Here is a 22,313-nt window from a genome sequence, read left to right as displayed (position 1 = left end):
CTGCAGTTCGGTGATGAGGGAGCCACTGACTTCAGAAAGCGAGAGAAGGGTGCAAAAAAAGCCCCATCAGCAGCATTAATATCTGCACCCTTTTCAAATAGCACCCTACTTCTGCATATAAAACAAGCTTTACCGATGGAACAAAGGCAAAAAAAGCAGTCTGGTTAAGAATGGATTTGCATATTGAAGTATGCTACAAAATATGATGACAGTAAGGGACTCTGTGTGTACCATTATCTTGTTGTTGTTGTTGTTGTTATGTGTCCAGAACAAAAGTTTCTCGCCTTATCTAGTGTGACTAGCTGGCACTGGAATTGGGTCTCTCACCTGACATATGATGATGTGATATTTTTTGTGAGATTATGAGAGGTGCAGGGTACAGTGGAAATGAAATCAGAAGGACATTTGCTACTTATACCTCAAACAGGGCAAAACTAATCAAATGGGTTGACTGCAATAGGGAAATAAAGTCATTGAGGAACTGTACTACAGATGGCTGAAAGCAATTTCCAGTGTTGGGCTACTATTCAAATTTGATTTATTCATAATGTCCACAATACAGAAGCTAAGCTCTTCACATCATGTGTGAAGGACAAGCTTCACTTGACCTTTTTTTTTCATTGATTTCGGTCTTTCGTTCTCCCAGTTTCAGGAAGACAGCCGACTGAAATGGCATTACTGTATCTGAATATGAATGACATTTTGGAAACTGCATCAGCATAGTTCTTTGAAGCACAGTTACAAGCTATCACGTTATTCAAAAAAGTATGTGTGTGAAAACACATTATAGCGACAAGGGCCTTCTGGTAGAAAGGGGCCAATCCCATACTGATGCGCGGGGTGTTAGAATCCCCTGGTAACAGAGTGGACTGCTTTAAGTGGCCTCTGGCAGACGCAGTGGAGGAGGCCCTTGGACCTCAGTGCCAGAAGCATTTTTTCCCATGTGCCGGCGAGCCAAGTCGTCCCCCGTGCTGCCAAGAATAGCGACCAAGAATACCCGCGTGCTTCGACTACAGGGGGTCAGGAGAGTAGGGAAGGAGGGACGGCGACTATCGGAGTGACCTGGTCCCACGGACCGGAGGCTCACCCTCGCCGGCCGCCTCCGTTTTTGGTGAAGGTCGGGAGAAGCTCAAAGGCTGGGTTCATCCCGGCCACGTCTAACATCCGCCACTGGGAATCTCTGCCACGGAGCGGAACAGTGATTGGCCTCTTTTATTGGGCTCTTCAATGAAAAACAGCCACATCACAGAGTGTGGATTTCCTAGGGGAGGCTGTTACACAGAACATAACCATTCTCATCAGCAAGCATTTACACTCATCCACTTTAAAGCCACATGGTCAACTTAAAAGCCACCTCGTTTCCAAAAACAAAAACAAAACACAGTAACACTGTGCTGGGTTTGAGTGCTAATACATTGGCTGTATGGTAAAGGCAGTATTTTAGGCTGAAGATTTTAAGCCACACCTGATAAAGACATGGGGAAATAAGATTGGCCATCTGGTTAACATAAATACAACCTGTAGGCAAAGAACTCAGGTCAAAGATACAAGAGCTAGACTGGACTCAATCACCCATCATGCAAGAGAGTTGTGTCCTCCAACAAGTCAAGTCGGAGAACACTCAGAGAGAGCCAGTTTTTCCAGTTGTGGTTTTATTTTATTGTATTTTGATGGCGCAAGAAAGGGAGGACGCAGCTGAAAAGCAGCAGGGGGTGGCCGGCTGAAAAGTGGCCAGCTCTGAGCGGCAGTCTGAAAAGATGTCGCTCGGTTTTACTTTCTTTTGCCTTTTTATTTCAGTTTAATGTGTTAGCGTATTATTTTTTCACAGAACCTGTGAGGGAAGGGGGAAGAATGTATTTTGTTTTGGTGTGGGCACTCTCTCTCTCCATGCAAGGCAAACACGGGCGAGAAACCCGTGGTCTCCGCAGGGAGTGGTCTCGGCAGCGTTCTGGTGGTGGAGGAGTATGAGATTCGGTTCGGTGGAGAGTCGGATTTAACGCACACACACCTGGGGTGTGTTAAATAATCAGCCCAGGTGCTTAAAGTGTGCTCTTCTCCACAGTATGGGGCTGAGAATGGGAAAACACTCCAAGAATGCCGGTTTTGTGGTGTGTGGAGTGTTTAATTTAATTTATCTCATTTAGTTTATTCTTCAGTTCAGTGCGCAAAAGGGAGGAGCCGGTCGGCTCCGAGTGACAAGCTGAAAAGCTGTCGCTCAGTTTTACTTTCTTTTTCATTTTCATTTATTGTTTTAGTTTCTTATTTTTGCCCGGAACCTGTTATAATTTATTTCGTGTTGGTGTGGCCTCTCTCTCCATGCGGCAAACGGTGGTCAAAATCCCAGAAGTGCCGCATATCTCTCCCAGGGGAGTCACACCACGTGTGACAGTGCTGTATAGAGGCTTTTTAAACTGCCAGTGTTTTCTCAACCCTTTCATTCATCACTTTTTCACAAGCTGCCACTAATATTAGCTCCCTCTGTGACAAAGTGCAATAAATGACAGTGTAAAAATAGGATGTAAAAATGCTCTGAAACTAGATGTAATCCTTAGAGTGAATTTCTCGTTAAGACGATCTCTGTGAGACTCAGTTCTCCGTGAATCTCAGTACTGCAGCAATGGAATGTCTTTGCACGTACAGTGTCCTGTATGTAGACATTGTAACAAAGGAAAAAGGGTTTGGCTAATAGGTCAATTATGGCGGTGTTTCCATTTGGTGTTTCGTTGTGTGAAATGTGACAGCACCAAGCAAAAACCAAGACAAACATTAAGTACTCATGTGTGTACTTAGTGTGTACCAGCAACATATAATATACAGGCACGAGGAGTGCACAGGGCAAGGCTATAGTATGATTGAGTACTGCCAAGATCGCCGGAAGAATGGCCCTGTTCTGCACTGTGACATATGGTGTGTGAGTGGGTGTGCATGCCAGGAGTTCCCTGTGAATGTGTGTGTACGTGCACGTGTCTGAATGTGTGCGTGTGTGCATGCATGTGCATGTGTGTGCCTGTACATGTTATTTTTTTGTTTTGGGGGTGGGGGGACTGACAAGCTGAGCACAAGGGAGCTCTGTGTGAGGCCGAGCCTGCCAGCATCAGCCTGCCAATGACCTGTCCTCATCCCCAGCCCACAGCCAATAAGAGAGCAGCTGGTGGGAGGGAGGAGGGGGGAGGTTGGTGTCTGTTGAGTGTGGATCACGCTGTCACAGCAAACACAGATGCCTGCTAATCTAATCACAGACTCTACGCAGAACGAGAACGACAACAAGACCACCTTTGAACATTATGGTAATATACACACACCATAGCCAATCTAAATTATTTTCTTACTAACTCATTCAATAAAGAAAATAATGAATTAAATCGTTCCAATCACGTTCAATTAAAACGTCTTCATTTTTTAATATGTGTTGGGTCAGGATCCTGTTTAGCCAAAGCAAGGCTCTGTTTCCCTGCACAGTGTACAGTAAACACCACATGAAGCTACATTACGCATGTAAAAAGCACACATTTGTGATGCACCAGTTGTAGGAATGAACCCTAGGTCCAGTGGCTTCTACTGTGAATATAAGCACTTTAGATTGAGCTTTATATTTTCCAGAAAAGCGACTCTAAAATCTACTTAATATGGTAACACTTAATAATAACTCTGAACTGCCCAATACTTTACATGTAGCCAATATTATAGGGCCTCTCAAACTGTTCAGCAAACACAAGGTACAGTATATTCTATCAACCTGTAACTCCCTGAGAATGCAAGAACAGCACCATCTGCTGGATAGAGAAGGCATGACTGTGTACAATGCAGCCAGGTTCCTCAACTGCTGTACAAAATATGACCAGCAGGGGGAGGTATAACCATGCGGCCACCCACTCCCCCAATCATGTGTCAGTCCCTCGCATGGCTCGCCACCGCAAATTATGAATGAGAAGATACGAACAAGAGGCACAAATACGTTCTTTTACAGCTGGCCGCGCATCGTTCATTTCGAGAGCTTGCTTTCAATCCGCGCCGGTTAGATCAATCAAAGCCGATCCGGGCGCTGACAGCAAAACAAAGTCGCCTTTTCAAAAGCTAATTCACAGCAGCGAGGCCCAATCTAACTGCCAGTCAAACGCGACTAAGACAGACAGCCTCCCCAGTCCAGCTTCTCCCTATTCAATAGCGTTGCACTGTAAAAGGCACAGCTCTGACCCACAGTCAGTGGGCTGAGTTCACCTCCATATAGACAGTTGGTGGGTATTAGCATCCAAGCAGGCTTATCAGACAGTGGGTCAGCTGGGTCACTGGGACTGAGTAAGCACTGGTACGTACTGATAGAGGCCTGTTTAACACAGCATGATTACAAGGGCTCCTCTTATCTGCTTTGCTTACTGCCCTTGAGGTTGCAGTGATATGGAAAGCCTCTCAGTCTCACACACACACACACACACACACACACACAAACATACACACAACCCAGGCGTCTATTAATTCTGAGGCATGATATTTATTTAAAAAGCTGGACATAGACAAGCACACACACATTCAGAAGACACGTACGCAGACACGCACACACGTACAGACACACACAGACACACAGTGTATTTTTCCCGCAAGTGTGAATCACTGAGAGTTGCTTTTTCCTTTCACATCCAGTCAGCTCCGTCCTCTCCAGCCAGTGGGAAACGCACACTGACACATTTTCCTACTGCAGATCCGAATGAAAGGGAGCGGTGCCTGCGTTGTTTTGGTAAACAATGATTCGGTTACCAGGCAGACCCATTCCCCCCTTCTTTTCCACATATTAGGCCCGGGGATTCAGAAAGCCATGGAGAGTTTTCACCAAGAGTCACTCAGCTCTGAGCAGCTGACCAGCAAGAACCGCAAGCCTTAATCAGTCCCATCTGAGTCAAATTCAGATCCGTTTCAAATCGAGTTGAATTAAGCTGATTAGAAGCTATCTCTCGCACAGTATTTACAAGCTAAGATTCAAGCAATCATAAGTTCAGAGAAAACTGCAAGTTTACTAATCCCAAAACAGATCCCAAAAGTACTTCAATCTCTATGCACTACTGGCTCCCATCCAAAATATTAAAGGCAAGTTAAAACTAACTAAGTATGACAATTCATGGAACTTCCCTATTGTACAACCACAACTGGAATTTCCGAATGGTTCTCAGTGTGCTGAATGTTTGTGTGCTGTAGAGTTCAACCCAAAGCAGACAGTTATGCTGAATGAACTCACACACAGTCTAATGTGTGGTGTCACTTGCCATCTCTGGAATGCCATCTTAGCCATGACCCTGGAGAGCCGCTGGGAGCTAGCTGACCAGTTCAAACGCAGCTAGACCAACTTCATGACCAGCTCATATCCAGTAACACCAGCTTACAACCAGCTTGGCCAGCTCAATTTTCAAGCTGGTCAAGCTGGCACAGCTGGCAGGTGGCATATAAAGATTCTGAAAAGTTGCGGCCTGCGTTTGACCCCCGCGTCTCGCTCACCAGTGACAGCGCACGCGGTCCCATGCAGAAGCCCGTGGCGAAGCGGACACGGCGGTGTGTTTTTGTCGACGTGGACGAACGATGGCCCCCGCACTCCTTCCGTTCCGTGGACGTCGGCCTCAGATGCGGCACGTGGCGATACCCATCGGAGTCCTGGCACACCGCTTACGTCTCGACAAGGACTTCACCTGGAGAGAGGAAGCGACCATCCGTTAGTAACACGCTCAACATACAGTACAATAACAACAAACTCGCTCAAACACACACACACACACACATGCAACCACGCATGAGGAACCTGCTGAAAAAAACTGCTCAAGCTAGGGTTTGAAACAGTTGGTAGCTAGTTGACCTGCTCAGAACAGCTCCCCCTCAACATAGTTTCACCAGCTCAAGCTATGTTTTGAAACTGCTGGTAGCTGGTAATTTCAAGCGGTTATAGCTGGATTTTACAGCAGGGCCTACGCTGACGCAAGTATGCGAGCTCACACAAACACATAGCCTGATGCTCACACGCATCTTTGATAGGCTGACACTGTGGGATTAATTAGGGAAGCGGTGGCGGCGGGGAGCACGGCTAATTGGGCATTATCTTGCACTCGGATACAGTAGTGTGGGCGGCTCTGAAACGCCGGCCTCCGAGTGACCCAGGAAGTGAGTGAATGGGTCCGCCCATCGACCACAGACAAGAGTGCGCAAATGAGGCTGCATTCCACACTGGCTAACGACTTCTCTCAGCAGCACTGATCTCAGCGAGTACGCTGAGACGGAACAGTCCGGAACGCATTCCTACAGCAACACAAGACTTTGGCAAAAAGAGAAACAAGGGAGTTTTCCATTTCCTGCTCCGAAGCCATCTTACACACACACACACACACTCACACACTGAGGGACACGCACTACCCAACACAAAACTGAAAATGCCATTGTCACCAGGCATTGAAACACAATTAGAAACCAGAGAACATGCTCAGCTAACATTTTCTACTTATCAGGGCTGTACAATGCTCCCATTTGCTCCAGAAAATGGATGTGTGCCAACTGGCAAAATTATTTAGGAGCACATCTACCAATTAGTGAGCTCTGAAATGTTTCAACTTAAATCACATGTACTCCTTGGAAAAATGCTAGTAAAGACCCCAGCTCATAATACAGTAAATATGTCCTGTAGTTTTGGCAAAGAATGGCCAAAGCATTCACGCAGGAGAAAATGGCTTGTGCTTGCACATGAATCCATAAAAAGAGAGTGGCAACTACAGTTGGCATGTCTGAAAGTGTGATAGAGTAAGGCATGTGACTTCAGAGAAAAACCGGAAACATGGAAGTCTGCAGGGACAAGGGGTGGGGCTTATATTTTGTACTTTAACATTGTTACACATTGTTATACCTTGTGAACAAGACATTCAAAAAACATCCACCTGAACAGCCCAATCATTCACAGGCTTTGAGTCAGGCTTATATGAACCCATTATAATAGCCTACATTTGACAGGTGCACCAACTGCATTGTCATTTAACCCAGGGATTACCTTTAGTCTGTAAAGGCCTTTATTTTAGTTTAGACACAGTCCAGGGGTTCCCAAACATTTCTCTGATGTGATGCTTGTGCCTAACAACACCCTTTAGCCATGACTATAGTGGAAATATATCACAACCTCTCCTGCCTCATTGCTTTATTATAGTTGGGTTGTTGTAATGTTAAACATGTAGTGGCCTACATTCACATATTTTAAAGATAAAAAATATTTTATCTTTTTCAAAATGTTCAGGCGACCCCATCCTGAAAAACCGAGCGACCCAACATGGGGTCCCGACCCACAGTTTGAGAACCCCTGGTCTAAACACTCTCCATGCAGTCTTGTTGCAGTGGCTGCACAGTCAGTCATTCAGACCATGGGCACGTACCAGTGAACACTGCACTCGGTCATTGGGAACAAGATCTCTGTTCGCCCTGATCCTTGAAAGGAATCACCTCTTTAGCCTCCCTGATGTCATGTCCAGGGGAAAAGAAACACGATGTCTCCCTTTCCCCGAGCTCGTGTTTTGCATTAAATAAGCCGTATGATACTGCCCCAGTTTTACCAAGGCTCTTTCAGTAACGAGAGCCAAACGGCCTCACACTAAACCTCTTCTTCTTCATCTGTTAGTCTCTGCTGGGCACAGCTCTGAAAACCCTGCTCACCGTTTCTCAGGGGGCCTATAATGAGACCATTAGAAATGTCTTAATAACCATAATACCAGGAAAAGTGCTCAGTGGAAGTAATAGATGTAAAGGTCCTGAAGAGAATTAACCCGGGGAAAGCCACTAAACTGCCCAGAGGAACAAAGATCTGCGGTTATTTCAACGCAGTCCATTTAAATTCACACGGGCCGCATTCATACTGCTTTGTCTAAAACAAGGCCGTTGTTTCGAATATACAGTCTGAGAAACTGTCTGCTAAACAACCCCAGCTGGGGAACACAGATACTAGGACACAGATTCTGATTAATTCTGACAGCCCCCAACAGGCAAAATATATGAGTAGTACATACTAGCGCAAGTCTCTCAAAGCACGAAACACAATAATAAACAACCCTCAAATTTCAAAAATGCCTGCTGTCAGTCCCATTTGTAACCTTTCTATGTATATTTCCATAATTTTGAATGGCTGATTGACACTGTATGCCTGTTCCATAGTTGGCACACTCCCCATCTGTTTGGCAGCTTGTGCACAGAGAAGCTGAAGCTTGGCAAAGCACTGCACCACGACAGATTTGATCCTGCAAACTCCTGACAGCGGATAAAGGCCCTAGCTCCCACTAGGCCACGACACGGCCCTTTTTCCCAGCACTTCTCCACCGGTACATTTCCACATCAAAGTGAGAACTAGCGCTTCCCCATTGCGGTGTCAAATGCGCACATCAGAAAACAAAGTTCTTCACACGGTCTGCAGAACACTCTGGACAGATGATGGCATGGGGCTGAGAGGCCCTGTATCCGACCAGGATGGAGAGGAGGGGCGGGGGATAACTCCCACCACATCCTGGGATTACCAACTGGCAAAGAAATCCATCAGCAGGCCTTAGATGGAAAATCAGGAGGCAAGTGGCTACCGGTGTCCATATGTTTACGCCTTTTTCCAAGCTGGGAGCACTGAGGAATCTGAGGCCAACCTAAATGTAAACAGAAGTGTAAAGCTACCAGGTGACATGTACTCCGCAGTGAAACCCAAGCCCGCCCCGGGACCCGCTAAATCAATCACGTGGACCGGAGAACCTCGGAGTGCGCAGATTCCTCCGGGAACCCGGCTGAACCTCCTGCTCTCGCCACCTGCATTAAAAGAGCACTGAGTTCACTGGAACTTGTTTGAACAGATTCGCTGGGGGGTGGCAGTAGCTTACCGTCAGAAACCGAAGGGCTTGGAGCAGTGTCATTTCAGAAATCTTTGTTCTCTAAATTAGGAACAGAGAACTGGTTATGGGTATTACTACCTCGCCTGTCTTACTGTATCTACCACAGTTCTGAATGTCCACGTTGTTCAAATTCTGGGATTAGCACTGCTACATTGAGTTGTTCTCCTGAGGCAATAGTATTCACACAATACATTGGCATTTCAACAGCTCACAAGTTTGTCATAGCTAGCAATACCAGGCACATACTGTACATACAAGGAAGACTTATTGTTCCGTATGAAGTGAAGGCCAAATGTGAGATGATATTATGATAGTATGACTGAAACTGTGGCTTGAACTTCATATGAACATTCAGTCATATAACACAGGGACATTAAGGAATTGTTGGAATCTCTATCCAAGGGCCTGTATCACAAAGCAGGATTACTGAGTTAGCTGGATAAATGCACTGAGTAAAACCCGGAACAGCTCTTTCTACTTCAGTCCATGTTCCGGATTTGAGAGGGCTCCAGGGTTTACTCAGCGCTATTATCCAGTAATCCTGCTTTGTGATACAGGCCCCTGGAACCAGCCCATAAGTTAATGCATAGCCTTATGGAGTTCCACAGGTAGTCTGAACAATGACTTTCATGGCCTGGGCTGCCCTGCAGTTCATAAACAAAAGCGCTGTACCAATATTTATCCAAGCAGGAACTCACAGGTGAAAACCCTGACCAACTACAACCTGCCCTGCTTGTCAACCAAAGTCTGGTCCAGACCAGAGAAACAGACACCCCCCCCCCCACTGTATAGAATAGCTCAGCCTGTGATGAAGGGCTCACACGGTTACTGAAGGAACTTCATAGGAAGGCCACACCAGAATGCAATGCTTATGAAGTGCTCTCTCAGACTTGGCTCATCCACTTATCTCCCAAACTCCAGAAACACCAACTGTCAGCTGTACTGGAAGGTCTACTGTTCTTAAACAAAAGGCGCTATGCAAAATAATAATAAAAGTGCCTAAAATTATCTTGTCTGTACATTCTCTCCTGTCCTCTGGCCCTCCCCTCCACCCTGGACCCATCACCGCCCACTCCGTGCTACAATGTGGATGATGCACACAAACTAACAAAAGCTGCACAGGTTGCCTATTCGAAACACTTTTTTAAACAAATAACAGGAATTTCAAGTTACAGTTGTTATGTGTGTTCAGTAAAGCTGTACAGCATGTTTTCATGAAATGTTTTTCATAGTTGCTTTACAGTAATATACGTGCTTGAGGACCTTCCTGGCTTTTCACAAAGCAGTCAACGACGGCAAACGAGATTCACCCTCTTCGAGCAGTGTGGACATAAAGGATAATTTGTTTCTCCCAGATACTCGGCTACTGTAAAATCTTAAGGGAACCAACCTGAGATCTCTCTCCAAAGTCAGAAGTGTGATTCGCATCTCCGCGAAATGCGACGCGATGCTCTCGCTGTGCGGACAAAGGCAGGGCAGCGAGCGGGTTCCGGAGCTTTCCACGAGCGCTCCGCGGTTGTACGGATAGAGCGTGCGGCGGACAGCGGGCTGCCTGTGAAAGCCCCAGCCTCTCTGTAGTGACAGCGTGCTTCTCTATTCACAGGGGTAGACGTGGGGGGGAGGAGGGGGGACGGTAGTCTGATGCTCTGCTGCTTTGCAATTCAATACCGTACTCCACAACCGGAGTATATGTATCACGGGAGGAATCGCCTTTGGCTGACTAAAATATAGTAGCACAGAGAATTTATGTTTCAGCACGGAATCTGCCATTCAGCAGTCGCTCACTATTCCAAATTATTCAGGTGACGAACTAACCGCCCGCGGTACTTTACACAACTTCAAAAACCGCTAGCAGAGAGGCAAACATTTTGTTCTGAAACCGCCTGTTGTGACACAAACAAAAAAAAGATTATCGCAGATGATCCATGCTCTGGCTTTTTGTAACCACAACTAGCACACAAGATTTGACTCTAGCCTTCTCCACAGCGTAACAGAGATTTGCTGACTGGGCTTGCAATGAAATGTACAGATAAATGAATATTCACACAACAAGTAAATTATTCTCTCTAGATGCTGTAATTTTGCGGTTTTAAGGTGTTTACGCCAAGTGTCCCTCAGGAGGGCAGGACATAAACTGGTACCTATTCTGAGCACTCAGTTCCACTTGAACAGACACTGGTGAGACTACTCTACATTCTGGAAAGTTCCCTGGGAGTAACTAAGCACATTCCCTACGGCTGCTATGATGCCAGCGCCCGGGAGAGAGGGGAGGAGATACAGGTACAGCACACAAGAGTCTCGGAGGCATGCGTCCATGTTTACACAATCACGCACACACTTACACGCACACACACCCAAACATATTCACTTTACACACACACACACACACACACACAGGCACACACACAGTCACACACATATGCACAGTCACACACACATATGCACAGTATCACACACACACACACACACACACACATACAGTCACACATACATACACACACACTCTTCAGCTCCTCCTACCGTTCTTCATTCACAGAAACACATAGAGAAACTTGCATAACCAGTCACATAAGGCCTTCAGAGAGATTTTCCACTGTTCTTACCTAAGGTGAATTACTGTCTGGCAGAGCAGCATATTAATTAAGGGTACATGATGTCAACATAAGTAATGTTCAAACAGACAAAGAACACAGCACCTCTCCCAATGTTGGCAGCTGCTTAAAGAAAACTGCCTTCAAATGATGAAAAAATTTTCAAGGCAACAAGCTGCTTACCATTTTTTTCTGGATAAAAAAAAATCCCAACAAGAGCAAATCAGGTGCCAAACATGATTTCTCCTTGGTAAAACAAGAACAGGCATGCAAAGCGAGAACAGGCGCTAAGCACGAGCATTGCTAAGCACAAACTCAGTGTTTCCACTGGACTTCTCAGGCGAAATGACGCTGCAATTTCAAAGTAGTAAACAAGAATGCATGCCAGCTTTAAGAAAAAGAAGTTTGCCAGCCTGCCTTGCCGCAGACTTCCCTAAAATCTTGTCCGTGAACGCTACAAGCAGCGATTTAAGACGCAAACAGCCACTAGAAGTGGAGAACAAACCTGCTCGCTGTCAAGGGCAGGGGAGGAGGGGCGGTGCTCCTGTGCAGCTCTCTCACTCCTGGCGACGTGCAGCGTACCAAACGCACAGGCTTATTGCTGACAGGCCATGATATTCAATCTCGCCCCCGTTCGATCAAGATACCGGGACGGCCTTCCGCAGCACATGACGGGGCGCCGAGTCCTCATTTCTGAGAAGGGTCCCGCCGCGTTCGAGGGATCGTTCCTCGCTCGGTGCTCCGAGGGTCACGGAGCGCACGCTTCCAGGTACCGCGTCCGAAACGCCCTCTGCTGCCGTGGCACGCTGTTGTTTCACGGACGATTAGGTCCGGCGACTTCTCGTCGTGTGCCAGCGGCCGGTCATTTCTGGGCAGTCCCTCGCGGGCAGTGAACAGCTGATTCCTGCTGGCCGAGGACCAGAATGCTCTGAGCCTGACACGCTGTCGGACAGATGGTTATCCCGAGAAGGAAAGGGGACACGCTTTTCGCCCAAACGTGTTACGGGCTTCCTCAAAGCTATCTCTGACGTAAACTGTGCTGTTTTTATCCATAATGGGTAGCGTCGTTAACGAATGAGTACATACGTGATTAATTATGGCGGTCGTTACCACACTAAAGTCGTTTACAACCATGTAATGAATATGACAACTAGGCTCGTAATTGCATTGCATTTACAGCTGCTAATGAATCCTGATTCATCTGTGCTTTTCTTAACTAACTGTCTCATGTATTTCAGTCATTTTATAGTGGATATACATTGCTATTTGTCTGTAACAGACTCATGTACATTCCAACAATATTAGAAATATTCCTGATGCCCATTAGCATTCCCAGGAATAGAAGTGTGTCTGTCATTTTAAAAAGACAACACCAAGATCCTGCTCTGAATTGACAGCAACAGCGTGGTTAACAAGAACCTTGAGCCCATCAATATTTCCGAACAAGAAGGCAGCAATTGTTTGCGTTCCCTGAATAAACGAAAGGACTCCGCTGCGACCGTATTCAGAAGGGCACGCTCGACGCGAGCGGACGGTTTCCGTCTTCCGTTAAGTGCCGCCAGGTTTCAAATCTGTGCCTGGCCCAAGACTCTTTAAATCGTCAATAAATAATGACTGGGGACCAATCTCTGACGGCAATCGGCCCCGTGACAGAGATACACCACAGCCTTTCTCTCACCCCCTGCATTTTTTCATGAAATGCATCATGGGGGAAAATGGCTGGCTGTCACCTGCACAGAGGAAGACCGTTGAGTGCATGTGCAACGAATATTCGACAATGGAGTCACAAACTAAAGGTACTTTAACAGTCTTCACCATGTAGAAAAAAGCAATGATCAGGCAGTTTTAGACAGTTGCTACTTTCTTGATAGGCTTGATTAAAAAGTTGATTGAAAGTTAAATATGATTGAGAGAAAGGTATAAAATGTATACCTTTAAGATTGGAAAATGGACAGCATTTACTGTTTATTGTACTTTTATCTAAAGCGCTTTATAATTGATGTCTTTCCTTCACCCATTCACACACACACCAACAGCGACTGGCTGGCATGCAAGATGCCAACCAGCTCGTCGGGAGCAATTGGGAGTTAGTTGTCAGGGGCACTTCAACACACCCAGGGCATGTGATAGAACCGGCAGCCCTCCAGCTGCCCGGTGACCGTTCTTACCTCCTGAGCTAATATTGCATAGACAATGAATACAAAGCAAGGTGATGTTACAAGGAAGATCACTCAGAGAGACTTACTGCTTTGTAAGGACACAGAGACTTCTGCCAATGTGTTAATGTTGCTGCATGGTTGGGAGACCAGAGTTTGGCACTTATGTTCAGCAAGTAAGCACATAACCTCCCTGAAAACTTACTACCATCCGCATAACTGTTTCACTACCTACCACCAAAACTAACTGCAGTGTCAAAAGAAGGGCCTTATTGGCACTAGACCACTAGTATCGATCCAGTAAGTGTATAGCAATCAGTGTAGAATTACAATGGGCATTGGTATAAAGGAATAGCTTCTGACAGAGCTCCTTCAGCACTGGTATTCCACTTAATGGTGACTCCATCTTGCAGTGTAATGGGATACTAACTGTGCGTTGAACTTGGCTGGTAATTGGTAATTTCTGGTTCAAATCCGAGGTGGATCAAGACCTATAATATCCTGTAAAACGAATGGATAATAATTTTCTGTATAAGGGCACCTGCTCGGCAAATGCATTATTCAATACAGGCGAGATCTGAAGTGTGAGCCAAGGAAGGGGCATACTCCAACACGGTATGCAATACAGGATTTAATATCTGATAAACAGCAGCCTTTCTGTGATATTTCCATCATTCAGGTTCCTGGGTTCTCTTCATTCATGTTCCTTCAAAATGTATCAAGGCCCAAGAGTTAGACTAAAGAACGGACTCCTGACCCCCTGCACGTAGACCCCCTGCCCCACCCAACCACCCCACCCATCACCAAATAACTGACAGAACCAGGAGCTGAGATTAAGCCCTTAACCTGTCGACTGAGCTGTGCACCTTTCGAAGAGGCAAGGTGGGAGGTGAAACACGCGGAGTTCTGCTCCTAGCCAGTGGGTCCGGTTACACAACTCCACTGTTACATAAAGTATAAGGCTCCTGAGCAGATGCAAACACACACACACACACACACACAAAAAGCAAGGACTGAGGAAATACGTCCCACGCATTTCACAGAGCGAGTCCGGACAACGACTAGGCCCGTCTGCCGTACGCGGGGGCCTCCCAGAAGACCGAGGGCATTCCGCCGACTCATAACCTCCCCACAGCTGGCCTGCCCTGGCACGGCTTCAGCGGCGAAAGGGCGGGGAGGGGGGCTGCATGGGGCCGTTCCAAGAACTCGGATTTCGCATTCAGGACAGGATCGATCGGGTGATAAACCGCACGGCTTTCCATCCAACTCTGCCGGAGCGGGCAGGCTGAGGCAACCCCCTTGTGACGGAGTCCTGGCTCGTCTGACCGGCAGACTGAAGCAGAAGCCTCCAGCAGTATCCGGTGGAGAGTGTGACTAGCAGTGACCTTCACTGAGCCAGGCGAGACGAGTTACACTCACTGTTAGAGACGCATTTATACACATATACCGAAGGGTTTTAGCGATGCTAATGTTGCGCAGTCTGGGTGAGGGTTTTAGCTTCTGTCAGCTGGAATGTGGAGCGGGGAAAGGTACATACAAACCTAAGTCCGTAGGAAGGCATAATGATGACACAGATGATGAATGATGAATTTAGCCATTTACCAACAAACTAGACTGCATCCAGAACTGCATGAAAGGTCTGGACTTGAACACCTCTAGGGGGGGCTAATGAGCACTGATTTAGACCCTAGGGGTCAAGGTTTGTTCATGTTTGTTTAACCGATGCCCTCATGCATTTTTCATATGATCCATTTAAAAAAAATTTTTTTTTTTTTTTTTAATGGATGATTTATTAACTAAATCTGGGTTAACTACAAGGACAGTGTGGTTTCATGGGACAATGCTGCAGGTATACACACAGCTATTAACTGATTCAAACAGCCAACCTCCCAGTTACAGTCCCATAATCTCTCCCTTACCTTTCAATCCCACAATTACCGGGAAAGAAAGGGAGAGGTGCGGCAATGTGAGTCCTGGGCCGTCTCCTGGGATCTGTCCCATTCGGCACTCGTCCCGGCTCATCCCCCGCCCACTTCTGAGAATCCCCACAGCAACCGGCAAGCCCAGCCAATCAGGGATCTGACTCTCCCCTGCTCAGCTGAGTGTGCTCCGCCATCAAGGTCACCACAGAGAGCGAGTGGCTGCTGATGACATCATTACTACTGCAGGGCGGTTATGTCACTGATCGATGGGAGGCGGGGGCGGGGGTTTGCTCTGCTCTGTGCCAATGAGCTTCTAAGCAGAGCGTGAGAGGAGTCGCTCACCAGCCTGCCTACTACTCAGACACACACGTGCGTGTACAGACACCACACAGTCACACACACACATGCACGCACAGACACCACACGGCCACCTACGCACATACCACACACCACGCATACACACACACACACACACACACATGCACGCACAGACACCACACAGCCACCTACGCACATACCAGTCACACACACACACACACACACACACACATGCACGTGAGTGCACAGACACCACAGGCCACGTACACACATACCTCATACCACACAGACTCTAATCCACACACAGTCATACACATATACACGTGCGTGCATGCACTCACCCACACACACACACACATACACTCATAAACCCACAGACAAACACACACACACACACACATACACTCTCACACACACACACACACACACACGTGCATGCACAGACACCACAGGCCACGTACACACATACCTCATACCACACAGACTCTAATCCACACACAGTTACACACATATACACGTGCGTGCATGCACACACCCGCACACACACACACACACACACTCATAAATCCATAAACACACGCACAGACACACACACACACACACACACAAATGCACACACACCCTCATAAACCAACAAACACATGTGCACACACATACACCCTCACAAACGCACACACGTGCATACAATCAGTACAATAAACTCTTACAGCACACATGGACAGCCTGTAGTTTCTTCATTCATTCACACACCGTCACACTCAAAGACAAACACACACACACACATACACACACACACACTATGCAAACAGACTGTTTAAAGCTTTCTCCTCCACACACAATCAGCCAAACAGATGACTGAGATTACACTGCAGCTGCTGGTGACTGCTAAGTGCCTTGCCTTTCCATTGCTCCAGAACAGAAATCTCATTGGTTGACTTATTTGAATCGGAGCAGAATAACTGACAATATTCTAACAATTTTCAGTTGAATAAATAGACAGGAAGCGCATGCAAGTATAGAGTCCAGTGTTGGGGGAAAATAAAATAATAGTTGAATAAATGACTTATCATAGAGCTGGACCAGCACAAAGTCCTACATTACATGAAAGCAGTTCCCAAGGGAGAGATTCCAGAGTAAACAAACCCATTTCTTCATAATCGGACACTTTACTATTTTAGCACCATATAGGCTAGGCGATATATTAGCAAGTAAAACACTTGTTAAAATATTGTACAGGGTTTAACAGTCTACACATTACCTGCGGATCACTTTTTTAAATAATTATATTCATAATTTTCAGTTTCGCAATTCAACAGCTGATATGAGTACAGCGATTAATTTCATGCAGTATAAATTTAGTACTGAAGGCTAAGACAACTTTGACAGCCACTCACTCTCCATTACATGCTGCAAGCAGCAGCCTCTGCTTCCATTGGCATAATGCAGATACTACCAACTCACGTCTTCAACATACTCCAACATATCCGTCTGCTAAAAAAGCCTACCCTGGATCCCTCCATCATCCAGAACTACCGCCCGGTATCTCTTCTTCCTTTCCTTTCTAAAACTATAGAACGAGCCGCTTCTACTCAACTTTCTTCCTTCTTTTCTAACAACAACCTGCTAGACCCCCATCAGTCTGGCTTCAGATCGGGCCACTCAACAGAGACTGCGCTCCTCTCCGTCAGTGAGTCACTCCATGCCGCACGAGCAGCCTCCCTCTCCTCTGTCCTCATTCTTCTAGATCTCTCTGCTGCCTTCGACACTGTGGATCACTCCATCCTCCTGTCTGCCCTGTCAGCAACAGGCATCTGTGGCACAGCCCTGGACTGGATTGAGTCCTACCTCTCTGGTCGCTCCTTCCAGGTTGCCTGGGCTGGTTCGGTATCGACACCTCGGCCCCTCGCCACAGGAGTTCCCCAGGGCTCAGTCCTTGGCCCACTTCTTTTTTCTCTTTACACTCGCTCCCTTGGCCCTGTGATCACTGCACATGGGCTATCCTACCACTGCTACGCGGACGATACCCAACTCTTCGTCTCGTTCCCGCCGTCTGATACGCAGGTTTCAGCCCGTATCTCTGCTTGCCTGAGGGACATCCAGAGCTGGATGGACAACCACCATCTAAAGCTCAACCCAGGGGATTTTTTAGTTGGCTAGGTAAGCAGTGTTTGGATAGTTAACTTTGGTCACTTTTGCTCTGTTTGTTTGTTTGTTTGTTCAAAAAAAAAAAAACAAACAAAAAAAAAAAAACAATGGCCCTTGTCCTTATCTTTGTTGTACAGGTAGCAGTTGAAATTGTACTTCCCTCTAGGGTCTTTCAGCGAACTTATCCCTGGTTATGGGTATGCACTTTGTTGTACGTCGCTCTGGATAAGAGCGTCTGCCAAATTCCAATAATGTAATGTAATGTAATGTCTTTCGAATGAGACTTAAAAAGGTCCTGACTCACTGTGGTCATTAAGGATCCTGTGACACTCATTGCAAAGTGCAGGGGCTTCCCCGGTGTTTTGGCTAAATTCCAAACCAGCCTCTCTCAACCTACCGCCCAATCATCTCCTGAATTAATTGGCTAGGTGGGTGCTGCACAGGGAGAGTTACCCCTCATTACTGTAAAACGCCTTGAGTGTGAGAAAAGCAGTAGGCTATATACACTCAGTGAGCACTTTATTGGGTATTTATTAAACTTATTTAATGGTCTTTTGCTGCTGTAGCCTATTCACTGAAGAGGTTTGATGTGTTGTGTGTTCAGAGATGCTCTTCTGCATAACACTGTTGTAATGTGTGGTTATTTGTGTTACTGGCACCTTCCTGTCAGATTTCACCAGCCTAGCCCTTCTCCTCTGACCTCTCTCATTAACATTTCTGCCCACAGAACTGCTGTTTACTGGACGTTTGTTGTTTTTCGCACCAAGAGAGAGGTGCTTTTCACAGTTTTGTGACAGTGTGACCCCGCCTGGGAGCTCCGTCCACACACTACAGTGCCTGCGCTGGCCTCCCTCTTCAACTTTGGACACAGCCACGAGAGTGGATGACTTTCATTCCCCCAGGGCATTTTGAATATGTCCTTTCTTCAGCCATGTAGCGGGGTCGACCTGACGTGCATCAGCTGCGAATGCAGCACTTCTGTGAATCTGCCTTTTCTTCCACGAAGCGAATAAAAGATGGAAAAAATGAATTTCTTAGAAACCTGTTGTTAGGGCTGCTGGCTTCTGCTCAACAGCAATGAAACGCAAAATGCAGAGAGAGTCGGAGCGACGATTCTGTTAGGGCTTTCACCGCGATGCGAGTTATTATTTACTAGCGTTATTGGGAACGCCGGAGTTGAGCGGTCAAGGACAGAAAGACTCCTCAATTTGCCCATCGCTGAGGCACGATCTGGCCTCTGCTCCCATCAGCAGAGAGACAGCCCTGCCTCCCCAGTGCAGCTCTGCCATCAGATGGTCCGACCGCAACGCCATTCTCTCCTTCCCTCCTGCCAGGATCAATACGTCCTCGCCTGTCTGAGCAGAATAAGGACGACACAGGCCGCTGCTGGCAAGAGCACAAGCACTTGATTGACACTCGAGGGCCCACTCTCTGTCGGAGACAGATGGGGGTAAAAATACATGGGTCTGAGATAACCTCGGAGAGCAGGGCGGAATAAGACCTCTTTGTCTCTCTTTCGCACACACATGCACACAGCTCAACTTCTCTTCAATCTTGGAACAGGCCTAGTGGAGCTAGAACACATCCAGAAAACACAGAAAGTGGAGTTTTCCAGAGTTTTCTCTCTGAGGCCAAACAGAATATTACACACTGTATCTATGAAAAACTGAAAATATTTCCCCTCAACATTGGATTTAAAATCTACAATTACATTCCAAGATATCCCATACTTATACCGGTGTTTAAAAGCTGTCTCTCAATATCAGTTGACTAGTTTCAAAAAGCAACTAAATAAATCTAATGCAACAGATGGGAAAACAACAAATGAAAAGGCTAAAAGGACACGATTTCCATATTTATTTTAGTTCCAGATTTATCCCAACTGAGAATTCCCAAAGAGCATTACAATGCCCTATCACTGCTACTATGTCCCCTCTAAAACATGGCCGCCGCTCGGTTAAATACAGGAGGTGGAGACGACTGAGGAGGTGGGGAGAAATCACAGCTGCAGTCGTAACCTGCGCTTCGTCTGAGGAACAGGAAGCTGACCTCTGATTCTGAGCCCATTCTGATCTCTCGACCAGCAGCCAGATATTATCCAAAAGGCAAACCCGGACACATGTCAACTTAAGCCTTCCCTGGTCCATTAGTGAGTGGAGTGGCTGTTTCTGCATCTATTCGGCAATCTTCACAGCCCATGAAATGTCCATCACTGCAGGCTAGTCATCTCAAGTGCAACCCTTAGATCCCCACACCACACTGTGGTAGTAATTAACATAATGGATCGCTTTGGTTTAGTTTGGCAGAGTAATAACTGCATAAAGGGAAATGTTTCTAAGTATAAACAATGCCGTGCTACTAGAGGACATTACTCTGAGATGCATACACTCAGAGAGCACTTTATTAGATATTTATTAGACATATTTTCTAGACTTAATGGTCTTCTGCTGCTGTAGCCTATCCACTTAAGAGGTTTGATGCCTTGTGTGTTCAGAGATGCTCTTCTGCATACAACTGTTGTAATGTGTTATTTTTGTTACTGTCACTTTCCTGTCAGTCGCATTCTCTGCAAACTCTATAGACTGCTGTGTGTGAAAATCCCAGGAATCCCTGTCCGGCACCAACAATCATTACACGGTCAATGTCACTTAGATCAATTAAGATTTCTTCCCCATTTGGTCTGAAAAACAGCTGAACCTCTTGACCACATCTGCATGCTTGTATTCATTTAGTTTCTGCCACATGGTAGGCTGAGAAAATATTTGCATTAACAAGCTGGTGTACAGGTCTACCTAATAAAGTGCTCAGTGAGTGTATTCTGGGACTACTTCTACAATATGTAACTTTTCTGAGAATTGCCATTGGCAACTGGCATTGTGTAAATACAGTACAAATCTGACTTGTATCTTAATTAAAGCACTGAAAAACTAGGACAAGATTCAAATGATTCTGCTGACTTATAACTGGCTATAAACTGCAACTGAAATAAGGTGGGCCCATTTAAACATTACAGTACATCTGAGCTACATTACTGTAACAAATAAGGGACAAATCTGGTAGAAACAGATGGTAGACGGTGTTGTGTGGTCAGTGATCCCACAAATAACTCCACCCTGATACCAAGCACATTCATGTTGACATAACTGATTCACAGTCAGTGATTTCAGGCACTACCTATCTACAGCACATCCTTAACAGCAGTAGGAGCTGAGCTAGCAGGTCTACAGGGAGCTTTTCTGGAGACTCGACCATAAACTGCACTTGCGGCCCAGATTTAAAACGCATTGAATGTAAGCACAGAGGAAAAAGGAGACCGAGGAGGTAGGAAAGCCTTCCAAACAAAACAGAAATGTCACGGCGCAGAGCCGAGAAGCCGACACCTGGACCCCGCGGCTGCTGGGAGAACCGCAGGACTGATCGCCCTCCGGGGGGTAAACAGCGGGCACGTTTCCACGGATACGGCTTCGGCGAATGACAGAAAGCCTCTTTAACAGCCCCTCAGAGCGCTGTGAAAACACACGAGCAATACCTCACATAACTCCGCGTGCGGACCCCCACTGCACCCCCAGGGCCAGTAAGAGATGAGATAATGGAAAGAGCGATATCACGCTGTGCTCTCAGCAAACACCCCCCCCCCCCCCCCCATCAGCTATGACCGCGGAGACCGACTGACACATTACTGTTAAACGCGGGACGCTATTATTACAAATCGCTGTCTTTGTGTTTCCAATTTCCAAATCACTTCCATACACTCTCAGAATGGCTGTGTCCATAGAGGAATGCTTTTTAGCTCTTTATGGAGCCTTGTGTCATAGGTGTGAAAGCTCCCAGACAAAGAACCAGTTTGCCATACAAAGAACTACCCTTTTGTAACCATTTATTCTGAGAGTGTAGCTTTTTATTACATATTTATAATATGCAAAACATAACACTTGTAATATCATATATGCATTATATATGCATTTTTACAGTCATATGTTAAGTGCAGTAGCTGGCTTAAGAAAATGCTATTAAATGTGTAATAGTGTAGTTACATGTTCAGTTGAATATTCACAATGCTGTCCTCCGTGGCTCCATTGCTTGAGCTCAAAGACTGAGTCATGCTTCATGTGACGGTGTACTAGCTACATGGTGGAGTAGAACACAGAGCATCTCTCTGCTGTGTACCAGTGTGTATACTAATGTGTATACCAGTGTGTATACCAATGTGTATACCAGTGTGTATACTAATGTGTATACCAATGTGTATACTAATGTGTATACCAGTGTGTATACCAATGTGTATACCAGTGTGTATACTAATGT

At 46.3% G+C, this 22,313-nt stretch overlaps 1 protein-coding gene across 1 annotated transcript in view; it reads right to left on the bottom strand.

The window, feature by feature from the left end:
- The window catches only part of atxn1a (ataxin 1a), a 91,233-nt gene that overhangs the window by 24,333 nt on the left and 44,587 nt on the right, over positions 1-22,313 (bottom strand). Inside the window, exon 3 of the mRNA XM_061255474.1 lies at positions 5,485-5,672. The gene's annotated coding sequence lies outside the window, so the exon portion shown is untranslated. The remainder of the gene's footprint in view (positions 1-5,484; positions 5,673-22,313) is intronic.

This window comes from Conger conger, chromosome 9 (genome assembly GCF_963514075.1).
Source record: "Conger conger chromosome 9, fConCon1.1, whole genome shotgun sequence".
NCBI classification, from domain to species: domain Eukaryota; kingdom Metazoa; phylum Chordata; class Actinopteri; order Anguilliformes; family Congridae; genus Conger; species Conger conger.
The sequence above is the reverse complement of the archived record's forward strand: the minus strand, read 5'-3'. Positions and strand labels throughout refer to the sequence as shown.